The following is a 25,256-nucleotide window of genomic DNA, read 5'->3' as shown; positions in this document are numbered from 1 at the left end:
CTTTACACTTTCCTTCTGACTTGAATTTGCATTTGCTTTCTTTCAATGGCAAATCGAGGCAGATATTCTACCTTACCACCCTGATACATCAACCAGAATACTTAAAAAAAATTCCTATTTCAGAAAATGGGGGAAGGACTAGGGAAAGGACTTCAATCCTTGACTTCTGTCTCCAATTTGACTGGGCTGGTCTTCTCTATTATTCTACTATTATCTACTTTCACCACTCTATTCCTGCTGTTGCACTTTGGTTTTACGTTGTTTGCCTCAATTTTCTGTTTCCTCTTCTGTGCTTCATTCATCCCACTAGGTACCCTTCAAAACCCAGTTTAAATTCCCCTGCTCCTTAATGTGACTGATCGAGTCCATTCTACCTACCACAGACTTTCTTTCATCTGCTCCTGTACTCAGTTTGGCTGCACATTCTAGCCCTGATCTCAAATTGTTTCAAGAATGCTACTTTTTCTTAGGCTCTGTGGTTAGCTCCTTGAGGGCAAGGACCTTATCTCAAAATTTCGCTCTGCATTTTCCATTGTGTTTAGCACTGTCAGTAATTACATTCAGTGCATACTTGCAAGGCATATTTGACTGAACACATACATCACAGTTATTCATTTAGTAAATGAGATAATGAAAACTCGAGTGCTCGCCAGAGGTAAATCATTACTATTAATTCCCTCATTCATCATACATGTACAGCAGCCTCAGGGGTTAGGGAGCCTAGGACTGCAGTTTTAATTTCGCCTCAGATCTCTCCATTTTGGAGCCAAGAAGTTTAGATTCACCTAGGGCTCAATGCTGTCAGTCCAGGACTACATTTACCCCCAGGTCCCCTTCCCGGAGTGGCCCAGGTTACCCTTATACCTCCGAGAATTAACCCAAACTTTTGAAACTCAAATGACAAGATACTGTTTGCTCTTGAATTCAGCAAGACTTCCTTCTTGATTGTTGAAATCCAAATCTTTTTGCAGGAGGGCAATTGCTGCTAGGACATCTACTTTGCCAAGTCGCAATGTGTAGTCCTACATAGAAAATTGGATATTCTCTATTTTATTCGATTACGTTAAACCTTTTAATTTTTTTAACTTTAGGAATATCTTAGTTTCAGAGGAATTTTAACATAAGAATTTACATACTTCCCCCCCCCCCCCAAAATATGAGTATTTGAGTTTTCCCGAGGGCATGTGGGTTGACGCAGCGCTGCCAGCACACCTTTGAAGATCACTTTACAACTGTGGGAAAACTCACCGAGCTGTTTTCATTGACCCCGCCATTTCCAAGTTGCTATATTGCTGCAGGGAGCTGGCAGAGCCCAGCCCTTTCTCTCTCTCCCCTCTTCTCCTCACCCTTTCAAAGCCCAAATCCGCCCGGTGAGAGTATGGAAACAAGGCTGGAAGCAAGGGAGGGCAAGGTGGGGGAGGGGTCACTTCGATTCACAGGGAAAGAGCGAGCAGTTAGACATTTTTCACTCTCCCCTCACACTCCCCAGGGCCAAAAAGTTCTGTTTCTGAAGTTGGAAGCGCAGGGGCGGTCGGCGGCGTTTTCGGCTTGGCCTAAAAGTAGGAGTCCACCGTGCAGGGGCTAGGGACTTGGCCGCCCGGCTATCAACCTGAGCTTCTGGTTAGCCAGAACTCTAAAAGCCAGGCCCTAGGCACCGGTTGTCAGGGGAACCGGGGCGCTGGTCTCCCCGGCGACCTCGTCCCTGGGGAGGGGGGCGGGGCTGGATGCCTGGCAGGCCAATGAGGCGGAGAGGAGCACAGGGTCGCCGATCGACGGTACTCCTAGAGCCCGGGAAAAGGCTTGAGTGACAGGGACGGGGGCGGGGCCGTGCCGGCTGCCTGAGGTGGAGCCCGAGCTGTGCTAGTAGCTCCGGCGGCCGCGGCGCGGCGAGGGTCACACACCATGGTCGCGGCCCCTGGAGACCGGCTTGCTGGCGCGCAGCACTCCCTAGCTCCCCGATCTGCCTCAGCCTTCTCGGCAACGCTCGGAGCTGGCTGCAGGCGTTGAGCCGCCCCCCGCCGGAGGATTTTGGCGAAGCTCTAGGAGGCGCGCACAGGACAGGAGCGCAGAGAGGGTGCGCCCGCACTCGGGGGTCAGGCGGTCGGTCGGGGTCGCCGCCGGAGGGGTGTTTCCGAGGCGTGGAGGAGGAGGAGATGCTGCTCCTCTTCGCCCCCTCCCCAGGCTCCTTCTTCAGCTACTTCGGCCCACGCCCGCAGCCGTTTGGCGGAGAAGAGGTGGTGGCTCTCGGCGCCCCAGGCGGCTGCCGGCGGCCCGCCCCAACGCTGCGTCCCCTCAGCCCTCGCCCCGCGCTCCAGTAGCAGGACCGGGTCTCCGGACGAGCGGGTAAGGACGAGAGCAGCCCTGGGCTGTGCTGGAGATATGCAGAAGTGCAGAACAAAGTACACCACGCTCCCTGTCCTCCTCTCTCGGCTTCTGCTCTTGCCCCTGCAATCAACTCTTCTGTTGCCCAGCTGGGAAAGGAAGTTTGCTTTGGTCTTCGTGGTGGGGTGGCTGGCGTGGGGAAGGAGGAGGCGAAGTTTCACTGTGAATTCTCTAGATCCACCTTCTCGGCCGGATTCCTGGGAATGAAACCCCAGAGGGGGCGTAAGAATAGGTTGTGGGGTAGTAGGGAGTGACATCGCCCCATCCTGCTAGTACAGCTCTGCTCTGTGCGTGCTGTGGGAAGGGATCCCGGAGTCTGTTTCTAATTTCTGTAAATGACTGTGGACATGGTGTGGTTAGAGGCCGCCCAGAAGAATGTGTATATGTAAGGGCTTAGAGAAGAAGGGGTGGGAAGGGGGGAAGAGGGGGCAGAGGGAGAGACACTGCCTGATGCAAGCTCTTTTATTGCTTTTCTCTCCGTGTCCCAGTTAAATACCGCCCCCCGCCCCGCCACATACCCGGCCTTTGCTCATTACATGATACTTAGTACAAAAAGCTGGAAAGCTAAAGTTTGCGAAAGTCGAGAAAGTTCTTAAAAAGTTTAATTGTGAATATACTGGAGAAGGGGGGATGGAGAGAACTATTACCACTAAAATAGAGTTGTAACAATGCAGTTTTCATTTGCTTTACACATATGTGATTGACACCTCCACACACTTCCAGCTAATCTCTTCGACGGCCTTGTGTGTCATGTTCGTTTAATTGCATCTTTGAAACAACAAACGCGGTGACTTCATAGGGAGCTGCCTGGAGCGGAGTTTACCTCTCAGAAAATGGGGCAATCGGGTTTGTTTTCAAGGCGGGGACCTAAACAAAATGTAGGACACCTGATCTGTGGGATGAAGGGCGCTGGTAACTAATTAGCAAGATTTTAAAATTTACATCTACATTGTTTTACTAAACGTTGGGAAAATTTAGAAAAGTTGCTGTGTTATGAAACAAGTGTTGGTATTTCCCCAAATTTGTGATGACCGGGTTGGCAGGATCAAAGTGAAAACTTGCTACCTGCTCACTGGTTGCTTCTGGGTGGTGCTTTGATAAACATTATTTCTCCTTTTAATATCATTAGCATTTTTATTCAGTTTATGCTTGTATTGATTCAGTGAGTTCATACAGAGGCGAACTAACTGCTTTATTAACCAATCCTAAATTTATTGTACTTTTTTATAATAACGTTGTGTTCTGACTTTGATGTTCTAGAGGCTTTGTATGCGTGGGGGAGAGGGTAGGATGGAAGCTGGAATTAAAACTAGAAACGTATCTGTGGTTAGTTATTAAGAAAACGGTTTAATTTGTAGTGACTTTCACTTTTACAATTAAAGAATTATTTCTTTTACCATTACGTACGTTTGACTTTTGAATTGACATTTGCCCCACCAAAATTTTTACTTGCATGTAAAGCCTACTTAGTTTTTGGAGGGTGATTACGAGCATCCAGAAATATTTATAAGTAACTTTTCATGTCACAAGTAACACACACACATACACAAACTGTTAAAACCAATGTCAATTTAAAGGATGAATTTTGACACTATGATTGGGGTCAAAAGTTGTAGAACTTATATTATCTTTTTCTGGAGGCGTGCCTCAAATGCAGGAAATGAGTGAGAATTGGCTAATCAGTTGTTTCTGGGTAGATAGGTGTCATTCTTTAAATGAATGGAGTTTATGTATCCTTTCTTAAAAAAAACAAAACAGGTCAAATCCTTGCTTTATTCCACTTTTAATAGGCTAAGGACTGGATGGGGGAGTCTTGTAGCTTCTCTTGTATCAATTGAGTATATTTTTTTCTAGCTCATCTTCTTACCCAGCCTTAAACATACTGGGGAAAAAGGCTGCTGGGGATTAAGCTACTGCTGCTGTTTTCTCTTTGACAGAGTTCGTAATTTTTAAATAAATTATGAAACATGTTTTGTGGTATAATTAAGTAGTAATTAATACCATTTGAAATGGAAAAGAAACACTGCCCATACACCAAGCCAGTGCATTTAGGAGTTAATCCTGTCAACGTATTCTTATTTTGGAACATGCTTTGGAAGAAGTCTGTGCCATTAATTAGAACAGTGAGTTGAAGGTATTCTCCTTTCTGGCCTCTGATGTAACCAAATGTGACTCATTTGAGTTAATGTCACTTTACAAGGTAGGGGCCTGAAAACGGAAGAAAGATCTTGAGTCTTGGGATAGAAGGATTAGTGCTGTTGGGAAGGGTGAGGACCTCTGTTCTGGATTTACCTTCTTTTTTTTTTCCTCTGAGAAGTTTTCTGCCTTAATTTGAAAACAAGGGAGCGCCCGTGTAGCTCAGTCAGTTAAACATCCAACTTCAGCTCAGATCATTGTCTTGTGGTTTGTGAGTTCAAGCCCTGCGTGGAGCTCTGTGCTGACAGCTTAGAGCTGGAGCCTGCTTCGGATTCTGTGTCTCTCTCTCTGTCCTTACCTTGCTCATGTTCTGTCTTTCTCTGTCAATAATAAATATTTTTTTAATTAAAAAAAAACAAAAAGAAAAAGAAAATTAAGATGCATTGAACAACTCAGGAACCGAGTTTTTAAAACATTGTTTTAATGAGTAAATTAATGTAAGACTTTCAATGACCTAGGATAAAATAAGAGTTCCTTACTCACTGTGAATATGATCATATCAAAACTGTGGTCTGTAAACTGCTCTGTGAGGAGTTCCTGTAATCCTTGGAGTGGAGGAAAAAAGGATTACAGCCTTTTAAAAGTCTTTAAAATGAAATAAAATAATAAAAATGAAAAAATAAAATGAAAAACTCTTTAAAACCCCTTATTCCTGTTTAGTGTCAGGCGCTGTGAATAAGCGTCTTGTTCTATCCTGTCCAAAGAATGTGTGACTATAGCTAATAGCTTATGAGACAGTAGGAGATCAGTTGTTTTAAGTTCTTAGGATAAGAGGCAGCAAGTCCTAAAAGGTCTAGTGTAGGGGCTGGTATAGATTTGAAGCATCGGCAAAGCTGTTTTCCCCAGGGTTTGCTATCAGATACTTAGATAATGCGGGAACAGGGACTGGTTTAAGTACCTGTTTAAGTGTGTTTGCCTTCTTTGCTCTACCACTGAATGCTGCTTTTTCTTTTTCTTTTCTTTCTTTTGTTTGATTCCAGTGTGAAAATTTACTGCAACAAACTTCCTCAGAGAGAACCCTCTACTGTAATATATAGAGTGTGGACTTTACTGTTTGATAAACGTGTCCAAATCCTAGAGAATATCTTTAAATTTACCTTCCACATCTGTAAATAAATTAATAATATCTACCTCCCAGCATATGTTGAGGATGAAATTAATAATATACACAAAAGTGGTGAGGGCAAGTTGATACTCAATATTTAGTTTGTTTCCTTCCTTTCTAATCTCTTTTACATAATTGAATAACATTCAGTAATCACAAAAATTTATGATTGTAAAACCCAAATCATTTATGAATGTTTAGAATGTTAAGCTCATATTTAGCCCTCAGGTGTTTTGACCTGCATCTGGGTTGTTAAAGGCTGCCCTCTTTGCCTACCAGCAAAGAAATGTCTTCAGTCACATATTACATCTATGCATAATAAATAATTTCTCATTTTCTTTCTAGTTTAGTAATTCTCAACTCTGGCTGCATGTTAGAATCTCCTGGGTCGCTTAAAAAAATTTTTATGCCCAGGACTCTACCCAGACCAATTAAACCAGAAGCCTGGGGAGATGAGACCCAGGCATCCATATTTTTGGAAGTTTACTAAGAAATTACAACATGGAGCCAATTTGTGAACCAATATTCTAGTCCTCCCTAGAAGGTGAGTATAGAAAATTTGATTCCCACAAATGCAACAACGTTTTTATGTTGTGACATAGTCCTTTCCTCTTTATAAATCAGAAAAGTAAAAACAAAAAAACAAAACAAAACAAACCCAAAACACTTATGTTTCAGAAGCATCTGTGTATATGTCTATCTACAGGATTTTTACTATTTGAATCCGAGTTTAAGGTACAAATCCCTCTACTTCCTTAGTGCTTCACTGTCCGATGTAGTAGTCCCAGCCATGTATCACTAAATTTAATTTAATTAGATGCAACTTAAGATTCAATTTCTCATTCCCACTAGTCACATTTTCAGTGCTCAGTAGTCACTTGTGGCTAGAAGCCACTATATTGGACAGCTCAGATACAGGACATTTCTGTAATCACAAAATTCTGTGTTACCTGAAGGTTTTTAAAAATTTTTAATTTTTATTGTAGTATAGTTTGATGCACACTACCTAGAGATTTTCAAATTTATATTCCATTTCTCATCATCTGAAATGGGTGTGTATATAAATATAGTCATTTCCTTCAGATTTATCATTTTAAATATGTTATTTTTGATACTTTTTTTCTAATAAGGAGAATTACTGCACGTTTGATGCTTATATTACATCTTTTCTCAGTCTGCTATACCTAGTTGTAAGAGTTTCCTTTCCAAAGTTAACTGAGGGGTGGAACTTTAGTATCCTTGTGTGTATTATTTGTATCAGTAAGTCCTGGATCGAACCAGTGGCTTAATTGCCCTTGTGTACTACAACAGTTTCAAATCTGAAAATAAAGTCCATCATTTCACCTGAAGTGTTGGAATTTGATTCAAGGATTTTCAATCCTTGGTGAAGGTTTCTTTTTCTCTTTTAGATATGGAGACTCTTAGTTGTCATATAATATGATTGAATTTTCCAAGAGAAAACCATCATATTAGTTTCAACATGAACATACAGAGGCATGAGAGATTTTATGTTTTTCCCATAAGGGAAAGCATCCCCTTCAACAAAAATGAAGTTCTTAAACTATTTGAGGTGATTGGAAGCTAACACTGTGTCATGAATTTTAATGGTGTTTGCCACTTGTTATCTACTGATGGGCAGCTTAGAAGAAACAGTAATGTTCCATCTCACGTGTCCTCCCCGCCTCCTTAATACATCTAAAAAAAAAAATCAGTTTTCTTTATTGGTTTAGTGTGTAAGTAGACAAGGAATCAAATTATTTTCTTTCTCTTTTTTTTTAAGTTTTTGTTTTGTTTTTTTTTTTAATGTTTGTTTATTTTTGAGAGAGGGACAGAGACAGAGACAGAGCACAAGCAGGGGAGGGGCAGAGAGAGAGGGAGACACAGAATCTGAAGCAGGCTCCAGGCTCCAAACTGTCAGCACAGAGCCCCATGCAGGGCTGGAACTCATGAACTGCAAGATAATGACCTGAGCCAAAGTTAGACACTTAACCTGAGCCACCCAGGTGCCCCCAAATTATTTTCAATTAAAAGTATTCTTTTTTTTTCTCCTGCAGGTAGATGGTACTTTTGTTTTTTTATAAACACATGCTTTTTTACCTACTCAGATCAGACAAGTTGCATCCAGAACATTGAGAATTATTTTGTTGAAAGGATGCCTGATGGAATATTTTGTATACAATATCATTTTAATGTTTTTCCACTTAGATCTTTTTTTTTTTTTTAATGTTCATTTTTGAGAGAAAGAAAGCAGGAGCCAGAGAGGGTGGGAGAGAGTTGGAGCAACAGAGGATCTGAAATGGACTGCGCTGATAGCAGAGAGCCCAATGTGGGGCTTGATCTCACGAACCAAGATCATGACCTGAGCCAAAGTCTGTTGCTTAACTGACTGAGCCACCAAGGCGCCTTTCCCCTTAGTTCTAATGTAGTCCATGGAACAAAAATGAAACATTCTTGTTGAATACCTTAAATTAAGGTTAGAATGACTATATAACCTGAGAATGTGGTAGAAATATTCAAAGTTGGTGTTTTTTGTCTGCTTCTTTTTTTGGTTTTTTTTTTGGAAGAAAGATAAAGCCTGGGAATTTTTTTAAATAAGGGAGCCTTTTTAAGAAATTTAGTTTTTGTCAGTACTGCTAAGTATTACTTATGCACTTTTTCTAGAGAAGTATAATTTTTAAACTAAACATATAAACTATGAGGAGATGAATATTTTAGGTCTTAGGGCAATCAGATATATCTTCTGGAGAATATAACGTAATTCAGTTTTGAAGTAAAAATAAATAATAAGTATTTTGGTACAGAAATTTCCCTTATTGTAAGGTTTTGATTTATTCTCAATGTCTTTCATATTCTTGTGCTGAGGTGTAATTTTATGGAATTATTTGAGCATAGTATTAATTCATCCTTCACACAATCTGTTTTAATTTAATTCTGATGTTAGTGTCTATACTTAGTTTAAGGAATGAGCTTCAGGCAATGATTCAAATATAATGTATTTCAGTTTTCTAAGTACTGTGTGAAATTTACCAAGGCTAAATTGAATTATAGCTGCACTCCATGAAAGCTTGAATAGGTGTTTTGTTAAAACAGAATACAAAACAAAACCCTGAAAATTAAAAATATATGTATATATAATAAATATAATAGAAACTTTAGTTCAAGAATGTTCAGTTGTCAAATCTAAGCTAGGTAAAACTGTATTGTAGATATGTACCATTCAGTTGAGTTCAATCAGAACTTCAAAATTCTGGCTCTACTTTGAGGGGTATACAAATGAATAGCAAATTGGAAATGTGTTATTACACAGTACCCAGCAATATTGTTACTTTAGTTATAATTCAACTCGACATATTCTCCAACACTCATATGATATAGTTCTTCAAGTTACAATGAGAAATCTAGACTCTTCTCCATTATTAAAATTTACTAGGAATTTCCTTTAATTTTTAAGTAAAAGAATATATTTTAATGTGGTCACATAATGTATCATACTCATTGTGTAACTGAAGACCAAACTGAGCTATGTCTTTAAAGTAAGATTTTATCTGAATCTTTCTCAGTGTTTATGTTAGTACACCAAGACTTCTAACTTCAAAGGGATTTTAAGATTGTATTGAGATACTAAGATTTAATTGAAAAATGAGTAATACTGTTCTTCTATCTAAATGGATACTAAAGAATCACTTTTGGTGAGCCAAGCTAGCTGAGTGTGTTTCTAGTACCAGTATTGATGAATCTGGACCAATCTGACCACATTCAGATGGGATGCCCAGCTCCCTTTTTAATTGTTCTTTATTCAGTAAATATATATTGAATTCCTATTTTCTGCCAGACCCTCTGCAAGGCACTGGTGGTACACAGAAAGGACACATTTCTAAGACAGCAGATAAATGGAGTAGTCTCTGGCCACATAGCTTTAATTACTCGAATTCATGCCACTGAGTCCACCTAGTGACAGGATATACTGACATAGAACAGCTGTGAAGATAAAATTAAATGACATGTAAAATTGCCTTATAAAATCCCATAGACACATGTATACCTATTTAAGTATGAATAGTATGAATTGTTTTTAGATGCTACTGTGCATGATGTTGACCACTTCTGCTTGATTTAGAGAGACAGAATAGCATGGTATAGCATAGACTCTGGAGCTAGACTTCTTGGGGTTTGATTTCTGACTATGATTTAGTTTGTGTAAGTTTTTTTTTTTAATTAAAATTTTTTTTTAACTTTATTTATTTTGAAAGAGAGAGAGAGCAAGCACGAGCAAGGGAGGGGCAGAGATAGAGGGAGAGAGAGAATCCCAAGCAGGCTCTGTGCTGTCAGCACAGAAACAGACACGGGGCTCGAACTCACAAACCGTGAAATCATGACCTTAGCCGAAATCCAGAGTCGGATGCTTAACCAACTGAGGCACCCAGGCACCCCTGTGTAAGTTTCTTAACCTTATTGTCCTTTAGTTTCCTCATCTGCAAAATGAGGATGATGATCAGGCCGCTTTCATGGGATTGTTGTAAGGACTAAATGAGTTCGTACATGTAAGCACTTAGAGCAGTGCCCATTGCATACTAAGTATTTAGTAAATATTAGCGATTATTATTTGTGATATACTTTTGATTTATCGCAGTTTGTTTTTCGTTTTGTTTTTTTTTTCTTTTTTTTAGCACTGGGTAAAGGTAATATGTGAACTTAAATATGCTTTTTTGTTTCAAATTTTATGGCCCTACTTTGTTCCTTGGACTGCATGTTTCTTCCACTCATTGTTTGGGCTCGTTGGTATATATAACGTGTTCCTGATTTTTACACAGTTAGTGGAACTTATAAATGTCATTCCTCTCAAACATTTTTAGAACAATATATCTCCTATTTTGAGTTACTTTTAAAGTGTATAGTGTGTTGTTTTTAACTTTTTTTTTTTAATGTTTATTTATTTTTGAGAGAGTGAATGAGCAAGTGGGGAAGGGGCAGAGTAAGAGGGATACCAAGGATCCAAAGTGGGCTCTGCGCTGTCAGCAGAGAGCCAGATGCAGGGCTCAAACCCTCGAACCCTGAAATCATGACCTGAGCTGAAGTCAGATGCTTAACCAGCTGAGCCACCCAAGTGCCCCTAAAACTATGGCATGTTTCTTTGAATCTCCTTTTTAGTGGCACAGCTCTTTAAGAGTATTTTGATTCAGTTTAATAATAGATTTATTCTTATTTTAGAAAGGTGAGCATGTAAGGAGGATAATTTGAATTAAAATGAAAAATGCTTATAAAATAAGGAGTGATTTTTAAAATATGGCTCAAAGCATAATTAGAAAAGAGAGTCCCAGAAATGTTTCTGATATCATTATGTTTGAGGACAAGTGTATGTATCTTTCCAAAATACCTATTTTCAAAGATAACACTCTCAGATATATAAATTCTAGTATAGTTAAATGTACATGTTCACAGTCTCACAAACAGAGTTATTACCTAATATTCGCAAATCTTGTGTGTCCTCTGGGAGTGTTGTGTAGCATAACCTAAAATTCTTTAGAATGTGTTTGTGGGCATACTTCCCCACTAATCCTGTGAACGCTTTTAGAACTTTTAATATACTGATATACCTTATGAATCTCCCAGATGATGTCATATGTGTAATTTTTCATTTATTTGGCAATAACTACAGAATTTATAGTACATGTCTTAGCATCACTCATGATAGAGGCACTGATTTGGGAAAAATGCTGCCTGAGGTATTCTTTGTGTCTGTCTTCTCCAAGACCACTGCAATGAATTACTTGTTCTGCTTTTTCTAATTAGAAGTTTCATTGCATTGCTAGTACAAGAGACCTGAATACAGTGTACAGTGTAGGATGGCCTAAAGAAGGGAGGGACTTACTTTTCTCTAACATATCATGAAATCCAGCCATAATATTCCAGAGTAAGTATGGCACTTTCAAGACATGGCAGTGAACCCAGACATCTTTTTTCTTCTCCACCTCCTTGGTGCATGGCGTTCATCTCAAGATGGCCTGTGGTCACAAAAGGACTGCCAGCATTCTACTCAAAATGCACTGTGTTTCCAGGCAGGCAGAATACAGAAGAAATGGCAAAAAAAGGTGTGCCTTCCAGATGAGTCAGATTCTTTCAAAAGTTTTCTTGAAAGCCCTACCCAGTGGCTTCTGTTTATATTGGCCACCCCTACTTGTAAGGGAAGCTGGGGATTTAAGTTTTTTGCTGGGTACTTGGCTATTCCAAAACTAATTAAGGAAACTAGATATTGGGGATTCAATTATTGTTCTTGCCAGAGTTCCCAACATCTGATGTCCATTTGTTTCCAGTTTAGTGGAATTTTATTGAAGTATATATACATAGATAAATTATAGACCATATGCTAGCTTTTGTGGGGGGATGGATGGGGACTTGGTTTTATTGACTTACCGGTTGATATCTAACACATAAATAATGCTAATTAAAGTGCCTTGACCCAGAGAATATTTAAGAAACTCTATTTACTGTCTGTGCAGGCTGGATCATGGCCATTAAGATTATTTGGTACTTTTATACTTTGTATTGTTTGATATTTAAATTCCTGGTGATAATATGTCTTCATTCATATGACTTTTAAAAATCAGTATTTGACCTACCATTGAAATTTTAAATTGAGTTATTGTTAATCTTTAGCAAAGCAAAATTAATGTATTTATATTCATTTTTAAGTGTTCAGCTTTTGTGAAAACTATAGCTAGTGTCATTTATTTATTCACATCCAGACATAAATTAGGTGGTATAGTGTAGTAGAAAGAACACATAATTTAAATTTAGATAGTCTTTGGTTTGTATTTAGCTCTTTTAGTAATTAGAGTTGTTTTGGATAAGACATTTACTCTTGGATCTGATCCATAAAATGGAAATAGTAATGTCTATCTCATAAGGTTTTGTGCATTTCTTCCTGAGTTATTGCACATACAGGTTATTGCCCACTGATTCACTTTACAAGAATTCTTTACCTTTCACTTCCCTCTTCAGCTGTGTATATATTGGAGGAAATAGCAGCCAGACGTATGATGAATAATCATTAGACAAAAACATAGTTTATCTCTTTATCACCCAAATTTTAGCCTCTCTAATATACATTGTCTTGATTATGTCATTGACTATGTCTTGGGTATCAGATTGGTTTTTATGTCTGATCTTTTTAGACATGGTAGCTACATATAGGTCATGTTAAGACAAAAATAGTTGGTATTTTAAAGGAAATAAAATAGGCAAATCTGCCATATCCCTTTGAATATGTGGAAAATTTGGAAGTTGGTAGAAAAGAATATCCACAGGATTCTCTGACTATAGTTAAAATAGTAACAATTAGAGCTCAGTTTTTTTTTAGGAGGGGGTTAGAAATGTTTTATAAGTAGTATAAATTTATTTTTGTCTTGAATGTCTTTTGTTTCTTGTCTAAATGAATTATACAGTTGTAAAGTATTTACTCTGTGTTCAGAATTTTTTTCTGTGTTTTTGAGAAATACTGAAAAATAAAAGGAAAATGGTTCTTACCAAAATACCTAAAATCTACACTAAAAAAATGTATATAGGAAACCATTATATTATAAAACACTGAATAAGTGCAATAAAAGTTTTAAGGAAGAAAATGTGGCATGATTCACTCAGGGTTCACTTGGGGGCCAGAGCCTGAGCTGGTTGGAAGACATTAGTAGATAGGTGTCTGGGAATGAGGATTGTGAATCAACAGGATAGAAGATTTGAGTGAGTGAATTCAGGAGAGAGGAAATGTTTAAAAAGTGCTGAAGATGGTATGTGAAAGTGAGAAAAGTATGGGGCTGGGGAAGGAAGTGTCTAAAGAGTAAAAGAGCTAGGAAAGTGTAATGTTGAAGAAAAGTGCATTAGGGGAGTCTGTCAAGGGAGTACGTGACTAATAGTGCCAGACGCCACAGGGATCCAAAGAAAGATGACTGAAGAAAAGCAAAAGAAAAAGAATGGTATGATCAGCTGAATATTATTACCTTCAAAAGAAGCATTTTACTATACTGATAAGAAGGGGAGGAAATAGCAAGGAAATTAAAATGGAGGATAGCATTTGGTGGCAAAACAGATGAGATTTGATTGATATAAGAGATTTCATAGGTAAGAAAAAAATTTAGTTGCAGGATTGAAGATGGTAAAAGAACAGATTCTGTAAGATTAAGTGATTTAAAATACCAGAAAGGGTGAAACAGTAATTTCCTCTGGATGGGAAGGAATGAGCCCTAGGTAGAATTGTTAGCATTAGTCATAAGGAGAGCGATTTTTCTGTAAGATTGAAGGGAAGGCTATGAAGATAGATGTGGGTCTATTGATGAATAGAAATGAAAATAAGGTTGTGTAGGAGATTTCACACTTAACGCTGTTATCTTCAGAAAGTGCTGTCAGAGGCAAGGTTACCTGTTTTTAAGTATGATTTGGGTAGTGGTGAAGAATTGGAGATTTGAGGAGAGAGGTAAAGGTTAGAAATCACGGTTAGGAAAGTGATGGGAGATTGATAAAGGACTTATAGGTCTTATCAGTTTAAAGTTGAATAATTTGAACAGTGTTGGGCTAAATCTGAAGAAAATGGAAAGTAATGGCAGGTATTAATGTAGTCTGTGATGTTCAACTAGAATATGAGACTTAGAATAATGAGGAAACCTCACCGAGGCTGGGAAGATTGGGTCAAATGGGAAGTAATTTTTTATCAGCTCTTACTGAGCTTGCTCAATGAGTCAACTATTGATTGATTGGAAGGTATTTATCATTTGCTATCTGCCACTTTAACCAAATAAGCTGACAAAGGATATTAACTCTGTGACGTGTGATTTTCAATTGAAAATGCTATGTAGACTAGTTACTGCTTGATTTGCTAAATCTAAGATTGGGGATTATATTTAAAATCAACTATCTCAGCTATAAATTCAGAAAAAGTGTTTAAATAAGAATCCATTTCTGTTGTTTAGTATTCTGCTATAATATTTGGATTATTTATTTGCCACTAGTGTGACTTTCCTGTCAGCTTGTATACTTAATTATTATGATGATGGTTACCAATAGGATTCAAAACTTAAAATTATTTAGAAATGTCTGCAGACTGCTTTAGCTACAAGAGATTTTTTAATCCTCTTCTTAGAAGTTAGCATTATCATTGGCAGATATCAACCCCTAAAAAGTTTAGCAATAGACTCTTGTTTCCATTTTCAATCCAAGTAAATGTTTTATCTGCTATATCAAGTGTGATGTAGGGAATGCAATTCAAAAATATATTTAGTATTTTACCAACTCAGAACTTGCTTTATTCTTTAATTTCTGAAACAACATACTACTAAAATCTTGGCTATTTCCAAATAGTTGGTTGATTGCCTAAAGTCACCTAGTTGATTGTTAAGTAATAGCAAAATTCGGTGTAGGTCTCTAAAAATAGTGTCTTAGCTGGCCAAATCATTTAAAGGATTACTTGTCATTGCCTTGATTAATAAAGTGTACATAGTGGTGGCTGGCGCCTTTTCCTTTTCTGTTGCTTTTTATAAACTACCAAATAGTTCTAAGGGGAAAAAAAAAAGCTAGAATTAATGTTACTCTAGCTTATAAATTAGTTCACTAGATACTAGTTCACTTAGCATCCTTGTAAGTATATTTGACCTTTAGTTATGTGAAAAAGTCTTAATCAAGAATTTATTCTGTCTGAAGAGAAATAGTTTCAATAACGTATGATATAAACAGTGAAATTCATTTCTTATGATGCCATTAAAACTATTAGTTAATCTTTAAAAAATTATTTAAATCCTCTTTATTACCCTAATGACAGACATTACAAAAATTTTCATATCTTTATTTTTTTTTTTATTTTTTAAATGTTTTATTTTATTTTTTGAGAGAAAGAGTGAGGGAAGCGGCAGAGAAAGAGCGAGACACAGAATCTGAAACAGGTTTCAGGCTCTGAGCTGTCAGCACAGAGCCGATGTGGGGCTCGAACCTAGGAACTGTGAGATCATGACTCGAGCCACAGTTGGACGCCCAACCAAATGAGCCACCTCCTATCTCTCTTTTTGACAATTAGCTTTTTAGACTGAACAATATTTTTAAAACTAACTATATAATGTAGCAGTATGTAAATATGCATCTGTGCCATCATAATCTAGAGATTAAGCCAATAATTGATACACAAACCACACACATATATATTTATGATGTCTTTGAAACCACCTAAACATTGAACATTAAAAATGTTTAAATGACAAGATGCTGTTTGTGTGTGTATTTACTATGTGCTAGGCACAATTTTAAGAATTTGACACATAGAATATTATTTATTTTGACTATAATCCCATGAAATGTGTGCTATTATTCTTATGTTATAGATGAGAAAACTAAGGCTTTAATGAGCTGTCATAGGTCACACAGCTTGTTGGTAGTGGAGCAGGGATTTGAATCTGTGTCTGACTCCAAAGTTAGTGATCTTAACCATAGCTTCTCATGTGAATAGAATCTTTTAAAATGAGGAATATCAAGAAGGGGCAAAAAAATTATCTCAGTTTGCATAGAAAATGTATAGAAAACTCCACAGTCTGTGTTGGAATCTAAATTTATGAAATTGTGAGCTTTTCAATAACTGTTCTTGCATTGGTAGTATATTTTCCTTTCAGCTTTTTTCCCCTGAACGTCTCCTTCTAACCTGTAGTCTTCATAGCATCAAGTTTCTATCAACTGTTATGTAAAGATAATAAAGCATCCTTTTGAAAATCTTTAAAAACTGCTTACATGCTCATCACAGCATTATTTGTAATGTTATAAAATTGGAAACAACATAAGTAGCTTACAGAGGAAGAATGAAGTATTCTAAATCCTTACAATGGAATTTTGTGATCATCAAAAATTAGGTTGGTAAGAGGTTGTTTATAACATAGAAATATGTTAGATAGAAAGAAGATAAAACTTAGTAAATCATAAGTATAGCTATAATTTTTGTTTTTCTTTATTTTTTATGAAAACTTTTTTCTTACATCATTGAGAGAATATGCATTGCTCATTAAATGAAAAGAATGACGAAGCTAGAACAAGCAATCCTAAAATTCATATGGAACCACAAAAGGCCCCGAATAGCCAAAGTAATTTTGAAGAAGAAGACCAAAGCAGGAGGCATCACAATCCCAGACTTTAGCCTCTACTACAAAGCTGTAATCATCAAGGCAGCATGGTATTGGCACAAAAACAGACACATAGACCAATGGAATAGAATAGAAACCCCAGAACTAGACCCACAAAAGTATGGCCAACTAATCTTTGACAAAGCAGGAAAGAATATCCAATGGAAAAAAGACAGTCTCTTTAACAAATGGTGCTGGGAGAACTGGACGGCAACATGCAGAAGAATGAAACTAGACCACTTTCTTGTGCCATTCACAAAAATAAACTCAAAATGGATAAAGGACCTGAATGTGAGACAGGAAACCATCAAAACCCTTGAGGAGAAAGCAGGAAAAGACCTCTCTGACCTCAGCCGCGGCAATTTCTTACTTGACACATCCCCAAAGGCAAGGGAATTAAAAGCAAAAATGAACTTTTGGGACCTCATGAAGATAAAAAGCTTCTGCACAGCAAAGGAAACAACCGACAAAACTAAAAGGCAACCAATGGAATGGGAAAAGATATTTGCAAATGACATATCGGACAAAGGGCTAGTATCCAAAATCTATAAAGAGCTCACCAAACTCCACACCCAAAAAACAAATAATCCAGTGAAGAAACGGGCAGAAAACATGAATAGACACTTCTCTAAAGAAGACCTCCAGATGGCCAACAGGCACATGAAAAGATGCTCAATGTCGCTCATCAGGGAAATACAAATCAAAACCACACTCAGATATCACCTCACGCCAGTCACAGTGGCCAAAATGAACAAATCAGGAGACTATAGATGCTGGCGAGGATGTGGAGAAACGGGAACCCTCTTGCACTGTTGGTGGGAATGCAAACTGGTGGAGCCACTCTGGAAAACAGTGTGGAGGTTCCTCAAAAAATTAAAAATAGACCTACCCTATGACCGAGCAATAGCACTGCTAGGAATTTACCCAAGGGATACAGGAGTACTGATGCATAGGGGCACTTGTACCCCAATCTTTATAACAGCACTCTCAACAATAGCCAAATTGTGGAAAGAGCCTAAATGTCCATCAACTGATGAATGGATAAAGAAATTGTGGTTTATATACACAATGGAGTACTACGTGGCAATGAGAAAGAATGAAATATGGCCCTTTGTAGCAACGTGGATGGAACTGGAGAGTGTGATGCTAAGTGAAATAAACCATACAGAGAAAGACAGATACCATATGTTTTCACTCTTATGTGGATCCTGAGAAACGTAACAGAAACCCATGGGGGAGGGGAAGGAAAAAAAAAAAAGAGGTTAGAGTGGGAGAGAGCCAAAGCATAAGAGACTCTTAAAAACTGAGAACAAACTGAGGGTTGATGGGGGGTGGGAGAGAGGGGAGGGTGGGTGATGGGTATTGAGGAGGGCACCTTTTGGGATGAGCACTGGGTGTTGTATGGAAACCAATTTGACAATAAATTTCATATATTAAAAAAAATGAAAAATTTGTCTACTTTTTTTTAGTCTTTTTGTATTTAAAATTATTAAAAATTTTTTTAAAATGCATTTAATATAATCTTTAATAGGCTGGTCTAAAATAAAACCTCTTTTTCTGAGATATAGATGGTTTTATTTATTTTAGTATTTTTTAAAGTTTTAGTTTAAATTCCAATTAGTTAGCATACTGTGTTGTGTTATTTTCAGGTGTACAACACAGTGATTCTAAACTTCCATACAACATCCAGTGCTCATCACAAGTGCACTCCTTAATCCCTATCACCTATTTAACACATCTCCCCATCAGCCTCCCCTCTGGTAACCATCACATCGTTCTCTGTAATTAAGCGTCTGGCGCCCGCCTGGGTGGCTCAGTCAGTTAGGTGTCCAACTCTCGATTTCGGCTCAGGTTATGATCTCACATTTGTGAGATCAGGCCCTACATCGGTCTCTGCACTGGGCATGGAGCCTGCTTGAGATTCTCTCTCTCCCTCTCCACCTGCCCTGCTTGTGCTCTCTCACTTTCAAAACCAAACAAACAAAAGTCTTTCTTGACTTGCCTTTCTTCCTCTTTTTTCCCCCCTTTGCTAGTTTTTCTCTTAAACTCCACATGTGAGTGAAATCAAATGGTATTTGTCTTTCTGTGATTTATTTTGCTTAGGATTATACTCTCTGGCTCCATCCATGTTGTTGCAGATGGCAAGATTTCATTCTTTTTTTATGGCTGAGTAATATTCCTGTGTGTTTGTATGTATCACATCTTCTTTATCAGTCATTGGACACTGGGCTATTGCTCTGTCTATAATTTGGCTATTGTAGATAGTCCAGCTGTAAACATCAGTATGCATGTATCCTTTTAAATTAGTAGTTTTGTATTCTTTGGGTGAATACAAAAAGAATACAAATATGAAAATTTTAATTCTAGAAAAGACCAGAAAGAAACAAAAATCCTCCAAATGGTGATATGTAAGGGAAAACCAACCTGTTTTAGGAGTTCAAAGATTAGGTTGTGAGGAGCTTATGACATATAGAAATGTTCTGTTGAGAAACAGATTATATTTTAACTGAAGATTTTTCTTTTAAATATGGAAGAGGCTTATTATAATGCATTGAGTTCTCTTAGCCAATTCTTCAGACAACTAGTAAATGTATTTGAGGCTGGGTTATTGTTTTATAAGAATATTTATTTAATAAAGATAATACACACTTATTAAGTGTACTGTTTAATGTAGTAAAAATTTAATTCCTTAAAGCAACCTTAAAAAAGATACTATTGTTATTTTCATTTTTATAGGTAAGGAAGCAGAGATAGACATTTGCCTAAAGTAATATAGGTGGTTAAGAGGGAGAGCCAGCATTATGAATCTCTTCAATCTGCTCCCTTAAGCCTTGTTTTCATTTTTTAAAAATGTCTACTTATTTATTTTGAGAGAGAGAGAGAGTGCATGCATGCAGGGAGAGGCAGAGAGAGCGGGAGAGAATCCCAAGCAGCCTTCACACTGTCATTGCAGAGCCCCATATGGGGCTTGATCTCACGAACCATGAGATCATGACCTGAGCCAAAATCAGGAGTCAGACGCTTAACCTACTGAGCCACGCAGGCTCCCCATGTTTACATTTTAATAGTGAGAATCATTTATAACTTAGTTCAGGGTTAGAAGTAATGATCTTATTAAGGTATGGTCATTAAGAATACTTTGACCAACTTGCCATTCCATTCTTAGTGCATTTAAAAATTGTTCTTTGATTTGTTGACAACTGTTATTTACAGAGTCCCAAACTGTTGGTGACTGCTAACAAAGTTTCTTTTCTTCTCCTTTGAATCAGCTCTTTCAGTAGGCCTGCATGCTTTGTATGTGGCAGTGTAAAAAATATCTGATAGGAGAACTCCAAAAAGGTTTAGTTTATCATGTGGTTTTAAAATTCATTCACAATATTATTGGCTGACGATTATTCTTATTTAGAGAAGTAGAATTTGTAAAGTATTTTGTGATATAAAATTAAAATCACTTACTAACCCTTTCCCTTAATTGCCTTCACATACTTTTGTTTTCTTTCTTTTTTTTTTTTTTTTGGCACATAAAAGTTGTATACTGTTCTCACACAATTAGTTTCGGTGATCATGTAGTTCTTTTGTTAAGTAAACAGTTTTGTTGCCCTATGAAGGGGTTGAGTTGTCTAGACTTTAATTATTATCGCAGATAAAGTTTGCTTTCTTAATTTTTAGAATAGATAAAACATATATATTGTATAAGATTTAAAGGTACAAAGATTGAAGAGAAGTCAGCTTTCTATTCCTATCTCCAGGTACCTTCCCTGGGGTGCTCTGCTGTGTTCTTCATTTTCAGTAGTGTCTCCAAAGCCAGGAGGAAACACTGAGTGATGTGCCAAACTGTTTTAGTCTTTCTTAATGTGAAACATGTACCATTTCAATATGGTACACATTTCTTGAAAATAATTTATACAAATAAAGTTTTCCTTTTTTATATATTAAATAGTGTGTCTTCATTTTTTTTTGCTTTTCTTTTTTTCTCTCAAGTTATGTTATCAGTCAACATTTCTCATACTTTTGGCCTGTTAATTCCCATTCTTTTATTACCAGTTAAAAATATGTTACAGTAATAGCAAACATGAATGACTTATCTCTAATTATACTGTTGTATTTAAGTTGAAAGAAATTTTTTAACTGAGGTTGACAAAGATTGGGTATAGCTGAAGTTGGATCCTTTTACAGTTGGAAGGGGAACTTAGACCCTATTTCAGTTCTCTTCTTATAAAGCACTGAGGTGCAGAGAAATTCCAATATAGAGATTTTTGGTGTATAGAAATTTGATGTATAGCATTCTTTTTTAAACATGCTTTCTTTTCTAGTTTTCTTGGTTGAAGCATGAATACTGAAAACTAAATACAGAATTACTCTTATTGTGTACCTAAAGTGTACCTAAAGTTCAGACTTTTTTTTTCTGCTTAAGTAGAGTGCATTGGGAGGAAAAGTATGCCAGAGCATAATTTTGTAGTAACATTGTTTTAGTTCTTTGTAATTATGCTTCCTTTTATGTGTACCTTTTAAAACATTGGCAAAAGGTAAGGTGGATTGTGGTTTCCAGATGTGAGCTATATTTGAATTATCAATGAATCTGTTAAAAATAAACATTTTGGGATACTTCCTAGACTCCCCAGGAATCTATAGTTTAAAAATGTGCCACAGATGCAGTTTTCCTACAATTGGTAGAAAATAAGTACTCTTTTCAATGTATCTTTCTAGGAATCAATCACATCTCCCCTTCAAAAAAATAAAATAAAAATAAAAAGATATTTTAGTGATGCTTTTATATGTTTGTTTTCTAAGTTAAAAAGAATGGGTTAATTTGTTAGGATATGATTATACATACCCTCAGTCAGGTGTCACTAGCCTAAATGTCTATAAAGACAAGAAGTGCTGGGGGTAGTTGGGGCGGGGCGGGGAGGGGGGGGAAACAGTAGTGAGTGATGGACACTGTAGTAAACTAAAGGGCTCAGACTCTAGCTAAAAGGGACATCTGCTCCCTACCTTGAGTGCTACCATATCTCTTTCCCCAAGATTTTTGTATGAAGTCTCTCCAATTTGTGAAATTTTCCAATTTATAAATATTGGCTACAAATAACACTTGTGTAAATTTGATATGACCATTACTTTATAGGCCAAATACAACATGTCTGCAGGCTAAAGAAAGTCCATGGACCACTGGCATAAAACCTATGCTGTAGGAATTAAGTACCTTACACTTGCGTGAACTTGCCATATTTTGTTTTGACATTTAAGGGATAATAATAATGCTTCCAGCTATCTGCTTATTAAGTAAGTAAACATTAGCATATTAAGTAAGTAAACATTGGTTTTTGTGTAGGAAGTAAGAAAAGAACAAAAGACTATTTTGTAAAATATATAGAAGATAATGTCTGATGTGCAAATGTATCAGATTTTTGGTTTCTGTGATTTTTCTTAGAAAAGTTTTATTTTCAACCCTCTCTCAAGGCCTGCTATTCTTCCTTTTTCCTGCCTCCTCCTACTTGGTATTCAGTATTTCCCTGCTCCTCCCATGAATGTTCTTTTCATTTGCAAAAGTTATAAAAGAAGAAAAATCCTTCTTATAGAAACTCTGTAGAATGAAAATCACTTTGTGACTTACTTAGCTGCACAAACTTCTAGACATTCTTCCCCATAGCATTAAAATTCCTTAGGCTTAGTACTATTTCTTTGAAATGTGCTTTTTAAACAGAAGAATGACTGCCTTTAAGGCAGTTGGAGAAAAGACCCACACAGAAACAATCTAAAGAGTCGGCCTCATAACCATGTAAGATTTGACCCCAATCCATCAGGGATTATTGAACTGAGATGCCATTTACAGTGGTTCAGTACAGAGAAATAAACATAATAAGCTAGTGAAACTAACCCTTATAGCCAAGAAGGAATAATAGGGATGGGATTTACTGTCTTGACCATGACAATTAAAAAATGGACAGAATATGTGAAACAGCAATTTTCAAGACAATGGAGATCAAATAGTGATATGCCTGAGAGATGGAAATAAGGGGAGGCTATGATTTCTCAGCTTACTACCTTGAGAGAGTTTCTGGGCTGTGGTGCAAGATATGGAAGCCAAGTAGAGAATGGTAGACTCCCTGCATTCAGGAGATGTTGCTGAAAGTCTAGAGAGACTGAGGCAGCTAGAGTTAACAGAGTACTGGAGAGGGAACAACAGCACAGAGAGAACCCTGAAGATCTACAGAGATCTACCCCTTCAAGTATTAGCCAAGTACTCAATAAGCACAGGCATATGAGGAACCTTCCTGAGCAGACAAGAACCACACAAAAGAATTAGAGGAAACAGTACTTGTGTAGTCCAGCAGGGCCAGGAATACACAAACCAGAAGGGAAAACCTCAGGATTCATGGGGCACTAGGTGGAGTGCACAAAAGAATCTTGTTCCAATAGGGAGTGATAATTAGACCTAGACTGAGCATTGCTCTGGACCAGGCTAACAAATCTTACTTAAAAGCTAGACCCAAAAGGATCAAACTTCAAGTTTTCAAGTAATTTAACTTCATTCCTGAGCAAACTCAAGATTTTTTTTAATGTTTATTTATTTTTGACAGAGAGAGAGAGAGAGAGAGAGAGAGAGACAGAGCATGAGTGGGGGGAGGGGCAGAGAGAGAGGGAGACACAGAATCCAAAGCAGACTCTAGGCTCTGAGCTGTCAGCACAGAGCCCAACGTGGGGCTCGAACTCACAGACCATGAGATCATGACCTGAGCCATCCAGGCACCCCCAAACTCAAGATTTTAAATGCTTTTTTTTTATATTTACTGTGAGGGAGAGGGAGGGACAGAGAGAGGAGAGAGAGAGAATCCCAAGCAGGCTTCATGCTGTCAGTGCAGAGCCTGACACAGTGCTTGATCCCACCAACCATGAGATCATGAACTGAACTGAAATCAAGACTCAGCTGCTTAACAGGCTGAACCACCCAGGCGTCCCAAGATTTTATTGTTTATTTATAAACGTATCCAGCATCCAACAAGGTAACATTCACAGTATGTGGTATCCAATGAAAAATTTCCAAGCATGCAAAGAAGTAAAAAAATAAGACCCATAATGAGAAGATAAATCAATCAAACTGCCCAAGAACTGATACAGAGGTTAGGATTAGTAGATAAGTGTATTAAAATAGCTTTTATAATAGTTGTAACTGTATTCCATATGTGTAAAAGTTAAGTAGGAACACAATGAACTTCTAAAGATGAAGACTATAATGTCTGAGATGAAAAATACATGGGATGGGCTTAATGGCAGATTAATTTTACTGAAGGAAAGATTAGTGAGTTTGAAGACATACCAGTATAAATGATTCAAAATGGAGCACACAAAGAAAGGAAAATAATTTAAAAAAATGAACAGAACATCAATGAATTGTGGGATACTTCAAGTGACCTAATAAACATTAAATTTGAGTCCCTAAAGGAGAAGAGAAAGAAAGCCTGCTGGGAAAAAAAATGTTTTTAATAAGTAATGGCTTAAACTTTTCCAAGTTTAATGAAAGCTGTAGACACTCAGATTCAGAATCTCAATGAACCCTAGCATAGAAAACATGAAGATTATACCAAGGCACATCATATTCAAATTGTGATAAAAAGAAAATCTTAAAGGCAGCCAAAGAAAAAAAGACACATTCCAGATGAAGAACAAAGATAAGGATGGCAGTATATTTCTGGTCAGAAACCTTACAAACAAGAGTATCAACATTTTTTACTGAAGAACTTTATTGTACAGCAATATCTTTACTGAAAGAAACTGTCAACCTAAATCTCTACCCAATGAAAATCATTCAAGAATGAGGTGAAATACTTTTTTAGAGATATAATAGCTGAAAGAATTCATCACCAACAGTCCTGAACTACAAGAAATGTTGAAGTCCTTCAGGCAGAAGGGAAGATCCAAAAAATAACAAAATGATAAACCTAACTGTATTAGTAATCACGTTGAATGTAAATTACTCAAAACCCCCAGCTAAATGCCAGAACTTGTCAGATTGGATTAAATAATCCTGAGCCAACTACATGCAAGAAAAGATGTACCATTTTGACTAAAACTGGCTATATTAATTAAAAACAGTTTTTTTAAAAAAAGAAAACTGGCTATATTAATATTGGACAAAGTTTATCTGAGGACAAAGAATTTTACCAGGTTAAAAAAAAATGCTGCTTCATAATGGCGGTGAGATCAATATATCTAGCAGATATAACAAGTCTAAACATTTATGCACCTAATAACAGAACTCCAAAATACACAAAGCAAAACAACTGTGAGAAGATGTTGAAAAATCTACAATTATAGTTGGAGATTTCAGTGTTTCCCTCAATAGCTGCCAGAACAAGTAGAAAATCAATAACATATAATACTTTAACAACGCAATCAACTAACATGACGTAACTAACATTTATAAAACACTTCAC

The 25,256-nt window shown here is 37.1% G+C and overlaps 1 protein-coding gene across 8 annotated transcripts in view; it reads left to right on the top strand.

The window, feature by feature from the left end:
- Positions 1-1,897: 1,897 nt before the first annotated feature.
- PTPN13 (protein tyrosine phosphatase non-receptor type 13) overlaps positions 1,898-25,256 on the top strand; it is a 235,138-nt gene continuing 211,779 nt past the window's right edge. For all 8 annotated transcript variants that reach the window (XM_058719585.1, XM_058719587.1, XM_058719586.1 and 5 more), the window contains exon 1: positions 1,898-2,343. The gene's annotated coding sequence lies outside the window, so the exon portion shown is untranslated. The remainder of the gene's footprint in view (positions 2,344-25,256) is intronic.

This window comes from Neofelis nebulosa, chromosome 3 (assembly GCF_028018385.1).
Source record: "Neofelis nebulosa isolate mNeoNeb1 chromosome 3, mNeoNeb1.pri, whole genome shotgun sequence".
Lineage (NCBI taxonomy): Eukaryota > Metazoa > Chordata > Mammalia > Carnivora > Felidae > Neofelis > Neofelis nebulosa.
The sequence above is the reverse complement of the archived record's forward strand: the minus strand, read 5'-3'. Positions and strand labels throughout refer to the sequence as shown.